A 13,374-nucleotide genomic window follows, 5' to 3' on the forward strand; every position below is an offset into this window, starting at 1 on the left:
ATGTTTAGCTGAACAATTCAAGAACACATTTCAGTGACATGTCTGAGAAATTAGGGAAATGTCATTATTTCCCTTCAAAGTGCATTGTCATATTACTAGGCATCATGGTAGCCACCAATTTGTCTCTGAGGATGGATTTGACTAGCTTATTCATAAAATTTCACAGGGAAAATTGCTTTTCTTTTCTTTGCAAAAAGTCTAATAAGAACCTCATTCTACCACTGAGTTCTGGCTAGTTGATATCAGCATGAAGTGCCCAAGAGGGATTTACATATAATACCTTTTACTTAATTCTCTGAGGATTTCTGCTGCAGCACTTACACCAGCATAGAGTTAATATTGCAATGAATGTGGTAGTTGGAACGCAAATGTTATTCCCAAGGGAGAAAGAGAAAACTAGAAACAATCACAGGAGCAGTTGTTGGGAAGCTGGAGAGCCAGATCCAGGTCCTCTTCCTTCCCCTGACACACAGGCATCCTTCAAATAGTGTCAGGGCCAGCTGTGTGGATAGAATCATAATCTTACTTGACATTGCTTATCATTCTCAAAATATATTTACTCTTTATGAAGCACAACTTCTCTTTGCATTTCTGTTGGGTTTTTTTTTGGTAGCTCTTTAAAGTGATGGAGGGGGTTTGATTACAACTCCATCAGCAATCTTAATATATTTCTTAATAAATTTCAGTCATAAATTTGAACCCCATCATGCCATAGGTTTTCTATATCTTTTGAGCGAATGGGATTGATAAGGTGCAGGTCAGATGCATGGGCTGTGAGAGGGGGTGGAGGGGTGGATATTTATTTGGTGCTTCAGGTTTTAGCAAGTTGTTGGTGGAGTAAAAAAGGAAAAATAAAATTGGTGTATACGCCATTGAGAAATGTAGCCTAGGTGTAATTGCCCCATTGGGTTTCTCCCTGTGGCCTAATTTTGCTTTTCATCAATAAATGTTCAGGGGGTTTTGTGTCAGGGTTTGGTGGGATGATGAACATGTATGGTGTCTCCTGTCCTCTGCAATCTGCCACACTCTCAGACAGTATATTTTTGATTGGCAGCTCTTGGTAGCAGACAGATGAACTAGAATACCTAAATGTGACAGTGCTCACTTTGTTGTCCCTTCCTTGCCTTGCACTGTGGCTGTCTCACTGTGTCCCTTTTTTCCAATCTGCAGACAATATCACAGGATTCTGAGATCAGTTCACTTAATGTTTCACTCAGATTTTTCTCTTCTTACCTGTGTCAAGCTCATTCTGGTCCTGCAAAGTCCTTTGTAAAGTGCCAACAATTTGCTAATGTTCCTGGAAAATTTCATAGGTGCCATTTGTCTGCACTAGATTAATATTGTACTGGTTTTGATACACAACAGGCAGTGAGCAAATGAAAGTAGATTCTTAGCTGGGAGGCTATCAAATAGGATATTGACCTCAATCCCGAATATAAGATTTGGAGATTAAATATCAAAATAGATCTCTCTAAATATTTTTCACTTGCTGCCTAATGGAAATGTGTCCAGTTTTCTTTTGAAAATGAGTGACTCCCAGATAAGTGTCTTGCCGTAGCTGTGCCCTAATGCACTCCTGATCCCAGTGGCTTAAATTCCTGTCAGAATCCAAGTGCAAAAACAAAGTGAATAGAACAGATACCTCTGCTCCTCGGGTCTTGCTTTGAGAAGCAGAGTGAGCTGGGTCCAGACACTAGATACTACTGTACTCTGTGCCACTGGGTGCTTCTTTCCCTGCCAGCACACTGTAATTAAAGAAGAGAGACATCAACGTGGAACCAGATCCCAGGCGCTGTCCAGTTGAAAAGGTCACTGCCGCAAATGAGCAATTAGTGCTCCCTGCTGCCTCGGAGGCTGTGGCTTCAGAAAGAGCCGCAGAAACACAATGCCTGGATAAACCAGCTTGTCACAAGTCCAGTCGTCAGGGGTCTGTGGTGAATCGAAAAGGATAATGCTGCCCGGATTGGGAAAAATCAGATTTTTAAAATGCAGCCATCAACAGAACAGACCAAAGAGATATTTCATCTGTTGGCGGGGAGGATGTGGCGGACAAAGTACGGGGGGGGCACGGCTTTGAAGCCTCATCCTAAACCTTCACTATTTGGGAGCTGCTTTCTCTCCAGGCCTCAGAGCTCAGCTGCAAAGCTTTGTTGCCTACTAAACGGGAATTTGAAAAATTGGCTACAAATGCTGGGGTTAAATTGACTGTGTTATTAGCACTTTCTCTAAGAATCAGCTGCTTTCTTAAGGATTGTTCTTAAGAGTGTTTCATTTAAAACCTGGAACCTCTGCTTCCTCTTCGTAAGGGTGGGAAGTGGAAATGGTGGTAGGAGTAAAGGAGGGCTTGCTGGTGGTGGTTGAGTGAGGAGGATCGGTGGTGAAAGGAGGAGATGAGATCAGAAATGTCTTTCCAAACTTCTCGTGGCTGAGGAGCCTGGGCCTGCCCCAATCCTCCCATCCCTGCAAAGCCTAGAATGCAGCAAGCAGACAGGGCTTTGGGGAACTGCTCTGAAGCCACAGATTTGACCTTGAAGACAGATGACTGACCCACTGTTCAAGGTAACCTGATAGAAACTTCATTTCTTTGGCCACTTCAGTCAGATCCAGGAAAGGAAAAGGGATAATTCTCATTTCATCAGCCTAAAAGGCAAGATTTTGTTTTATGTTACAGACAAAGCTCTGAAATTGCATCTGACAAGATAGGGCTCAAATAGTGAATTATCCAAGGTTTTGATGCATGAATCAAGATTTTTCCCCTTTGTGTTGTAACGTTAGTGTTCAAGTTGTAAGGTAAATTGATCAAGCTCTATTGGTTTAATAAAGAGGAGGATGCAGCTGCCTCTCCCCATCCTCTCCTCTGTAGGATGGTTCCTAAAAATATAATCAGCCCTATTTTCATATGGGCTCAGACTTCTGATTTTATAATGCAAGTTTATGGGCATTCTGATGCTTAGAATTGTAAACAACAACAACACAACAAAAACTCCAAGATTAATTTATAAGTTTCTTATAGACATACAGGAGGTGATCTCAAAAAAGGACATTTAAATGACTTGCTCTTCTACTTTCCTGTATAAAGTTGTGCTAAATTCTACCCAGACTTGTCCACATTCTCATGCATGTAAACCTGTAATGCCTACTCATGAATCAATTGTGTTCTGTGTCTTGCCTATTGGTATGGTTGACAGGATTGTTTTATTTCCCTGACAGTGGTCAAGAGGATGAGAGGTGCTTTGGGAAGGGTAGAGTTAAGCCAGGAGGCAAGCACTGGACAGAGCGAGTAACTGAGGGCAGCCCAGGTGCTGGGGCATGACGGAGTGCAGGGTAAGAAGTCAACTTAGTGATTTCTACCAGTATAGCTTCCTCTGCTCGCCTCTGACCAGGATTAAGTTAAAGGGCTCCATCGCTCACTCTGCTTTCAACTCTCAAAAAGACATTTTCCTAAGTCCGCGTTTTCAAGATTCCATGTATCTGTTCGTATTATGCAACTTGTCTGAGCCCCTGTGGAGGCTGAGATGGCAGTTGGTGCTAACTTCTTGGCACTGAAAGCTACTTTTCGTTACAAAGGCTGGTCTTATTTCATTGAGGCATTTTGTTGTCAAGCCCTGAGTTGACAGCACAGAGTTACTAACACTCTTTCAACAGAAACTAAGTTTATAAGCTTATAATTAGCATTTAATGTTTGATATTTATACAGAGCTTTACAAAGCTCAAAGCACTCTACAAGAAGAAAAGGAAAGTAAGCAAAACAAAACAAAAAAACCTATTAGAACAAGGGCACAGGATGGTAGGATGTTAACTAAAACCTAAATATCATATATAGGTAGATATGTATATATTCTTGTGTGTGTATATTCATATATATGTATATGAATAAGGACTTCTATCCAAATAATTTATGGAAGTTTTCAGGTGATTATTGAAATATTCCTAGGGCATATTCTTGTTTTTCATTCATTAATTATCAATTCGTTAATTACTCAGAAATCATTAATTCCATTACTCTAGGAGTAACACTATTCAATGTTTTATTGAGTCCAGATAATGGCACTTAAGGTTTTTGGCCATAGATCCTTTATGTTCAACAGTCTGCCTTCTGCTCATGATTCTTTCTCCTCATCTTTCTTCCTTTCTTTTCTTCCTCCTTGTATAGTTTTTAAACAATTGATATGTTTTAATATTTAACTACATAATGAAACAAAAAATATTTTCTTATACAGTTATTGATCAAAGCAAATATCTCCCTGGCTCATCTCTAGGTGAATTCTGTCTGTACTCATAATTCTTATTTCAACACTGGTATGTATCTTTCAGGACCACTTTCTCTGAATGTATATGTGTGTGTACATGTATGATGTGTACATGCACAAAGAAGGTATTTGTGTATTTTTAAAACAACAATAATGATACCTAATATTTCTGGAGTACTAATTATGCACCAGGTACTGTTCTAACCATATTAAATTTAATCCCGACAACAATACTATGAGGCTCTCTGTATCCCCGTTTTGCTAATGAGAAAATGAAAAACGCAGAGAGGGTAAGTAACTTTCCTGGGATTGAACAGTCAGTGAGTGGCAGAGCCAGGGTTCACATTCAGGTTTACATTTCTAACCACTATGCCCTATTATGCTCTCTGTATATATAATCTCTCGATATACTCTCATATGTATATATATATACACACATATATATGTGTGTATATATATATACACACACTCTGTACAAGCAATAAGGTGTTTCAGAGATTTTTTAAAATACTAATACATTCTAGATTAATTTATGCTTCTAAATTGCTAGATAGTTTTCCATTTCATGGACGGGCCCATTTTTATTTAGCTATTCCCTGTTAGTCAACTTTTGGTTATTAGTAGTTGATTTTTCCTTCCATTTTCTTTTCAAAATTTTTTTTATTATAGTAAAAATACATTGTATAAAATTAACCATCTTAATTGTTTTTAATTGTACAATTCAGTCGTATTTACTGCATTGTTAATATACAACCATTACTACCATTCAACTCCATAACTCTTCATCTTGGAAAACTGAAAGTTTATATCGATTAAAGAATAACTCCTCATTTCCTTATCCCCACAATCTCTGGCAACCACCATTCTACTTTCTGTTTGTAAAAGTTTGACTACTTTAGAGACTCCATGTAAGTGGAGTTACATAGTATTTATTTATTTGTGGGTGGCTCATTTCATTTAGCATTATGTCCTCCGGTTTCATTCATGTTGTAACATATGTCCGATTTTCCTTCTTTTTTTTTTTTCAATATGAAGTCCTGCTCTGTTGCCTAGGCTGGAGTGCAGTGGCATGATCTTGGCACACTGCAACCTCCACCTCCTAAATTCAAGCAATTCTCCTGCCTCAGCCTCCTGAGTAGCTGGGATTACAGACGTGTGCCACCACACCCAGATAATTTTTGTATTTTTAGTAGAGATGGGGTTTCACCATTTTGTCCAGGCTGGTCAGGAACTCCTGACCTCAAGTGATCCGGCTGCCCTACCCTCGGCCTCCCAAAGTGCTGGGATTACCAGCGTGAGCCACCACACCCACCGTTGAGGCACCTGCCGGCCTGATTTTCCTTCTTTTTAAAGCTGAATAAGATTCCATTGTATGTATATACCACGTCTTGCCCATCCATTCATTGATCAATGAACACTTGGTTGCTTCCATTTTTAACTATTAAAAATAATGCTTCTGTGAACATGGGTGTATCTCTTCAAGGCCATCCTCTCAATTATTTTGGTTACATACAGGCATACCTCATTTTGTCGTGCTTCACTTTATTGTGCTTCACAGATAATGTGGTTTCACAAATTGAAGTTTTATGGTAAATCTGCATGGAACAAGTCTATTGCCGTCATTTTTTCAAATTGCATGTGCTCATTCATGTCTCTGTGTCACATTTTGGCAGTACTCATAATATTTAAGACTTTTAATTATTATTATATCTGTTATGGTGATTTTTCATCAGTGATCTTTGATGTTATTATTGTAATTGCCTGAGGGTGGCACAATTCACACCTATATAACATGGTGAACTTAATAAATAAATATGTGTGTACTGACTGCTCCATGGACTGGTCATTCCCCCATTTTTCTCTCTCTCTTTGGGCTTTCCTATTCTCTGAGACACAATAATATTAAAATTATGCCAATTAATAACCCTACAATGACCTACATGTTCAAGTGAAAGGAAGGGTCGGGTCACTCATCTGTCACTTAAAAGCAAAAGCTAGAAAAGACTAAGCTTAGTGAGTAAGACATGTCAAAAGCCAACATAGTCCAAAAGCTAGGACTCTTGTTTCAAAACGCTATTAACCAGGTGGTGAATGCAAGGAGAAGTTCTTGAAGAAAATTTAAAGTGCTCCTCCAGTCCATACACAAGTGATAAGAAGGTGAAACAGCCTTATTGTTGATATGGATAACATCTGAGTGGTCTGGATAGAAGATCAAAGCAGCCACAACATTCCCTTAAGCCAAAGTCTAATCCAGAACAAGACCCTAACTCTCTTCAATTCTTTGAAGGCTGAGAGAGGTGAGGAAGCTGCCAAAGGAAAGCTGGAAGTGAACAGAGCTAGGTCCATGAGATTTAAGAAAGTAGCCATTTCTATAACATAAAAGTGCAAGGTGAAGCAGCAAGTGCTGATGTAGAAACTGCAGCAAGTTATCCAGATCTAGCCAAGATCATTTATGATAGTGTCTACACTAAACAATATAGTTTTAATGGAGACAAAACAGCCTTCTATTAGAAGAAGATGTCATCTAGGACTTTTATAGCTAAAGAGGAGAAGTCAATGGCTAACTTCAAAGCTTCAAAAGATAGCCTGATTTTCTTGTTAGAGGCTAATGCAGTGAATGACTTTAAGTCGAAGTCAGTGCTCATTTACCATTTCAAAATTTCAAGGGCCTTAAGAATGATGCTAAATCTACTTTGCCTGTGCTCTGTAAATGGAACAACAAAGCCTGGGTGCCAACATATCTGTTTACGGCATGATTTACTGAATATTTTAAGTCTGCTGTTGAGACCTACTACTCAGGAAAAACAACAACAGCAACAACAACAACAACAACAACAACAAAAAACACTGTTCCTTTCAAAATGTTACTGCTCATAGATTGACAATGCACCTAGTCACCCCAGGGCTCTGAAGAAGATGTACAAGGAGATTAATGTTTTCATGCCTGCTAGCACAATATCCATGTGTATCCCATGTATCAAGGAGTAATTTTGACTTTCAAGTCTTATTATTGAAGAAATACATTTTATAAGGCTATAGTTGCCATAGATAGTGATTCCCATCATAGGTCTGGGCAAAGGAAATTGAAAACCTTCTGGAAGAAATCTGTCATTTTAGATGCCATTAAGAACATTCATGATTCATGGGAGGAGGTCAAAATATCAACATTAGCAGGAATTTGGAAGAGGTTGATTTTAAACCTTATGGATGACTTTGAGGGGTTCGAAATTCAGTGGGGAAGTAACTACAGATGTGGTAGAAATACTAAGAGAGGTAGAATTAGAAGTGGAGCCTAAAGATGTGACTGAGTTGCTGCAATCTCATGATCAGGATTGAATGGATGAGAAGTTGCTTCTTATCGATGAACAAAGAAAGTAGTTTCTTGAATTTATTCCTGGTTAAGATGCTGGGAACAATGTTGAAATGACGACAAAGGATTTAGAGTATTCATACGCTTAATTGATGAAGTAGTAAGAGCGTTTGAGAAGATTGGCTTCAATTTTGAAAGAAGTTCTATTGTAGGTTAAATGCTATCAAACAGCATTGCCTGCTACAGAGAAATCTTTCATGAAAGAGTCAATTAATGTACAAACTTCGTGTTGTATTGTTGTAAAAAGTTACCACAGCCACCTCAGCTTTCAGCAATCACAACCCTGATCAATCAGCAACCATCACCATCAAGGCAAGACCATCCACCAGCAAAAAGATGACAACTTACCGAAGGCTCAGATGGTAGAATGTTTTAAGATTAAAGTATTTTATAAAACTAAGGTATGTACATTTTTTTTTAAAGACATGATAGTATTGCATGCTTAATAGACTACAGTATAGTATAAACATAACTTTTATATGCAATGGGAAACAAAAAAATTGTATGACTTTCTTTATTGTGATATTCATTTTATTGTAGTGATCTGGAACCAAATCCACAGTATCTCTGATGTATGCCTGTACCCAGAAGTGGACTTGCTGGATGATATTTAAATTCTATTTTTAACTTTTTACAGGATTATCATACTGTTTTCCACAGTGACTGTACCACTTATATTCTCACCAACTGTACACAAGGGTTCCAATTTATCCACATCCTTGCTGACACTTATTTTCTGATTTTTAAATATCAACCTTTTTCTAATTGGTGATATCTCATGGTAGCCTTGATTTGCATTTTCCCAATAATTAGTGAGGTTGAGTATCTTTTCCTGTGCCGCTTGGTGATCTGTATATCACCTGTGGATAAAAGTCTATTCAAGTCCTTTGTCCATTTTTGAATTAGGTTGTTTTGTTGTTGTTGAATTTTAGGCATTCTCTATATATTCTGGATATTATTTTTTTATTAGATATATTATTTGCAAATATTTTCTCCCATTCTTAGTACTGCCTTTTTTTTACTCTGTGAATAGTATCTTTTGAAGTATATTTAAACTTTTTTAAAGGAAGTCCATGGTTTTCTCAATTTTAAAATTCATGTGGAACCCAAAAAGCCCGCATAGCCAAAGCAAGACTAAGCAAAAAGAACAAATCTGAAGGCATCACATTACCTGATTTCAAACTATACTATAAGCCTATAGTCACCAGAACAGCATGGTATTGGTATAAAAATAGACACATAGACCAGTGGAACAGAATAGAAAACTCAGAAATAAACCCAAATACAGCCAACTGATCTTTGACAAGCAAACAAAAACATAAAGTGGGGAAAGGACACCCTTTTCAACAAATGATGTTGGGATAATTGGCTAGCCACATGTAGGAGAATGAAACTGGATCCTCATTGCTCACCTTATACAAAAATCAACTCAAGATGGATTAAGGACTTAAATCTAAGATCTGAAACTCAAAAAGTTCAAGAAGGTAATATTGAAAAAGCCCTTTTAGACTTTGACTTAGGCAAGGATTTCATGACCAGGAACCCAAAAGCAAATGCAATAAAAACAAAGATAAATGTCTGGGGCTTAATTAAACTAAAGAGCTTTTGCATGGCAAAAGGAACAGTAAGAAGAGTAAACAGGCAACCCACAGAGTGGAAAAAATCGTCACAATTTATACATCTGACAAAGGACAAATATACAGAATCTACAATGAACTCAAATCAACAAGAAAAAAACAAACAATCCCATCAAAAAATGGGCTAAGAACATGAATAGGTAATTCACAAAAGAAGATATAAAAATGGCCAGAAAACATATGAAAAAATGCTCAGCATCACTAATGATCAGGGAAATGCAAATCAAAACCACAATGCCATACCACCTTACCCATGCAAGAATAGCCATAATCAAAAAATTAAAAAATAATAGATGTTGGCATGGATGTGGTGAACAAGGAACACTTCTACACTGCTGGTGGGAATGTAAACTAGTACAGTGTGGAGATTCCTTAAAGAACTAAAAATACAACTACCATTTGATCCAGCAATCTCACTACTGGGTATCTACCTAGAGGAAAATAAGTTATTATACGAAAAAGATTCTTGCACACACATGTTTATAGCAGCACAATTCTCAATTGCAAAAATATGGAAGCAACCCAAATGCCCATCAATCATCGAGTGAATAAAGAAACTGTAGTATAGATATACGACAGAACACTACTCAGCCAGCCATTAAAAAGGAATGAATTAATGGCATTCACAGCCACCTGGATGAGATTGGAGATGTTTATTCTAAGTGAAGTAACTCAGGAATGGAAAACCAAACATTGTATGTTTTCACTAATAAAGAGCTAAGCTATGAGGATGCAAAGGCATAAGAATGACACAGTGAACTTTGGGAACTCTGTAGGAAAGGGTGGGTAGGGGGTGAGGGATAAAAGACTATAAATTGGGTGCAGTGTATACTGCTCAGGTGATGCATGCACCAAAATCTCACAAATCACCACTAAAGAACTTACTCATGTAACCAAACACCAACTGTTACCCAACAACCTATGGAAATAAAAAAATTAAAACAACAGAAAAAGAAGTCCATGTTTTTCTTTTGAGGTCTATGCCTTTGGTGTGATAGCCAATGAAGTCACTGCCAAAAAAAATGTTGTCAGGCTTTTTCCTCTATGATTTCTTCTAAGAATTTTAGTTTTAGATTTTACGTGTATTTCTTTGATCCATTGTATGTCTTTTAATCTATGAACATGGGACATGTTTCCATTTATTTTCTTCTTTAATTTCTTTTAGCATTGTTTTATAGTTGTTTTATTGTGTAAGTCTTTCACCTCCTTGATTAAATTAATTTCTAAGTGTTTTATTATTTTTGATGGTACTCTGTATAAAATTGTTTTCATCATCTCCTTTTCTGATTGTTCATTGTTAGTGTATACAAATGTAACTGATTATTTTGTATTGGCTTTGTATCTTGTTAAGTTGCTGAATTCACTTATTAGGTCTAACACTTTTATGTGGAATCTTCAGGGTATTCTACATAGATGACCACATCATCTGCAAACAGATAATTTTAATTTTTCCTTTTCCATTTGGATTCTATCTGTTTATTTTTTCTTGTCAAAGGATATTCTTTCAGTCTTTCACCATTGAGTGTGATGTTCACTGTGGGTTTTTCATATATGACTTTTATTATGTTGAGGTTGTTTCCTTCTATACCTAGTTTGTTGAATGTTTTTATTATGAAAAGTATTGAATTTTGTGAAATGCTTTTTCTGAATCAATTAAGATGATTATGTGTTTTTTCCCCTTCATCTGTTAATGTGATGTGTTATGTTGATTTTCTTATGTTGAATTATCCTTGCATTTCAGGAATAAATCCCATTTGGTCATGCTGTATAACTCTTATAATATGCTTCTGAATTCAGTTTTTTAGTATTTTATTGAGCATTTTTACATGAATGTTCATTAGGGATATTGATTTATTATTTTCTTTTCTTGTAGTCTTCCTTTGGCTTTGGTATCAATGTAATGCTGTTCTCATAAGATGAGTAAGAAAGTGTTGTCATCTTTTTAGTGTTTCTTTTTGAAAAATTTGAAAATGATTTGTGTTAGTTCTTTTTTAAATGTTTGTTGGAGTTTACCAGTGAACCCATCAGGTCCTGAGCTTTTACTTTGTTGGAAGATTTTAAATTACAGACTCAATATCCTTCTAGTTATAGGTCTATTTGGATTTTATATATTTTTCGTGATTGAGTCTTGGTAGGTTTTGTGTTTCTAGCAATTTATCTAAGTTGTTAGTGCACAATTGTTTATAGTACTCTCCCACATCCTTTTTATTTCTATAGAATCAGTAGTATCCCCACTTTCATTTCTGACTTTAGTAATTTAAGTTTGTGGTTCTTTTTCTTAGTCTATCTGTTTAAGTTTTGTCAGTGTTGTTGATATTTTAAAACAAACCAACTTTTGGTTTTATTGATTTCCTGTATTGTATTTCTCCATTTTGTTTATTTCTGTATCAACCTTATTAATTCTTTTTTTTCCTGCCAACTTCGGGTTGTGACAGTTTCTTTTTCTATTTTTTTTTTAAGTTGTCACTTTAGGTAGTTGATTTGACATCCTTGTTGTTTTTAAGTGTTTATAGCTATACATTTGCCCTAAAAATATTTAGCACTGCTTTCACATCATCCCGTATTTTGGTATGTTGAGCTTTCATTTTCATTCATCTGTAAGTATTTTCTAATTTCTGTTGTGCTTTCTTGTTTGATCCATTGGTTGTTTAAGAGTGTGTTGTTTAATTTTTACAATATTGTATATTTTCCACTTTTACTTATGTTGCTGATTTCTCATTTTGTTTCATTGTGATTGGAGAAGATACTTTTTATGATATCTGTCTTTGAAAATCTACTGAAACATAATCTGTGGCCTAACGTATAGTCTATCCTGGAAAATGTCCCAAGTGCACTTGAGAAGATGTGTATGCTCTTGTTGCTGGGTACAGGGTTCAATGTGTGTCTACTAGATCTAGTTGGTTTATTCTGTTGTTTAAATACTCCACTTTCTTATTTATCTTTTTTCTGGTTGTTTTAGCTGCTATTGAGAACGGGGTACTGAAATCTCCTACTATTATTATAGAACAGTCTATATCTCCCATTGGTTCTGTCAGTTTTTGTTGCATATGTATATATTTTAATGGTTTGTCATTAGGCACATAAATGTTTATAATTATATATTCTTGCTGTACTGAACTTTTTATTAATGCATAATGCCCTTCTTTGTTTTTGTAAATTTTGAAAAATAGAAGACTATTTTGTCTGATATTAGTATGACTAACTCTGATCTTTTTTGATTACTATTTCCATAGAATATCTGTTTCCATCCTTTAACTTTCAATCTATTTGTGTCTTTGGATCTAAAGTAAATCTCTTGTAGACAACATACAGTTAGATTATATTCTTAAATTTATCCTGCCAATCTCTGTCTTTTGATTGGAGAGTTTAATTCACTTACATTTAAAGTAATTACTGAAAAAAAGGTTTTACTTCTGTCATTTTTCTATTTGTTTTCTAAATGTCTAATAGCTATTTTGTTCCTCATTTCCTGCATTACTATCTTCTTCTGTGTTTAGTTGATTTTCTTTGTAGTAAAACATTTCTCATTTCTTTTTTATATATCCTATAGTCATATTCTTTGTGGTTACCATGGAGATTACATTTAACATTCTAAAGTTATAACAGTGTAACTTGAATTTATACCAGCTTCATTCCAATAACATACAAAACTCCTCCTTTAACAGGTTCATCCCCACCACTTTAGGTTGCTAATGTCAAAAAATTACATGTTTTTACATAATATGCCCCAGAATATAAACTAATAATTTTCGTAAATGCATTAGTGTTTTAAATCAATAGAAAAATGTGGGGTTACAAACCAATGTTACAATAATGTTGGCTTTTAGATTAATTATTATTTTTCAAAATGTTTTAGTATCTTAAATAATGTAGAGAACAAAAAGTACAGTGACAAACCATTGTTACAATAATGCTAGCTTTTATAATTGCCCATGTGTTTACCTTTATTGAGATCTTTATTCCTTTATATAACTTTAATCTCTGGTGTCATTTTATTTCACCTTGCTGGACTCCCAAGCATTTCTTGTATGGCATATCTAGTGGGAACAAAATTTCTCAACTTTTGTTAATCTGGGAATGTCTTAATTTTTCCTTCACTTTTGAAAAACAGTTTTGT

At 35.8% G+C, this 13,374-nt stretch overlaps 1 long non-coding RNA gene across 1 annotated transcript in view; it reads left to right on the forward strand.

The window, feature by feature from the left end:
* Nucleotides 1-13,374, forward strand: part of LOC112423363 (uncharacterized) — a 394,568-nt gene that overhangs the window by 85,773 nt on the left and 295,421 nt on the right. The gene's annotated exons all lie outside the window — the stretch shown is intronic.

Source organism: Macaca nemestrina, chromosome 6 (genome assembly GCF_043159975.1).
Source record: "Macaca nemestrina isolate mMacNem1 chromosome 6, mMacNem.hap1, whole genome shotgun sequence".
NCBI lineage: Eukaryota > Metazoa > Chordata > Mammalia > Primates > Cercopithecidae > Macaca > Macaca nemestrina.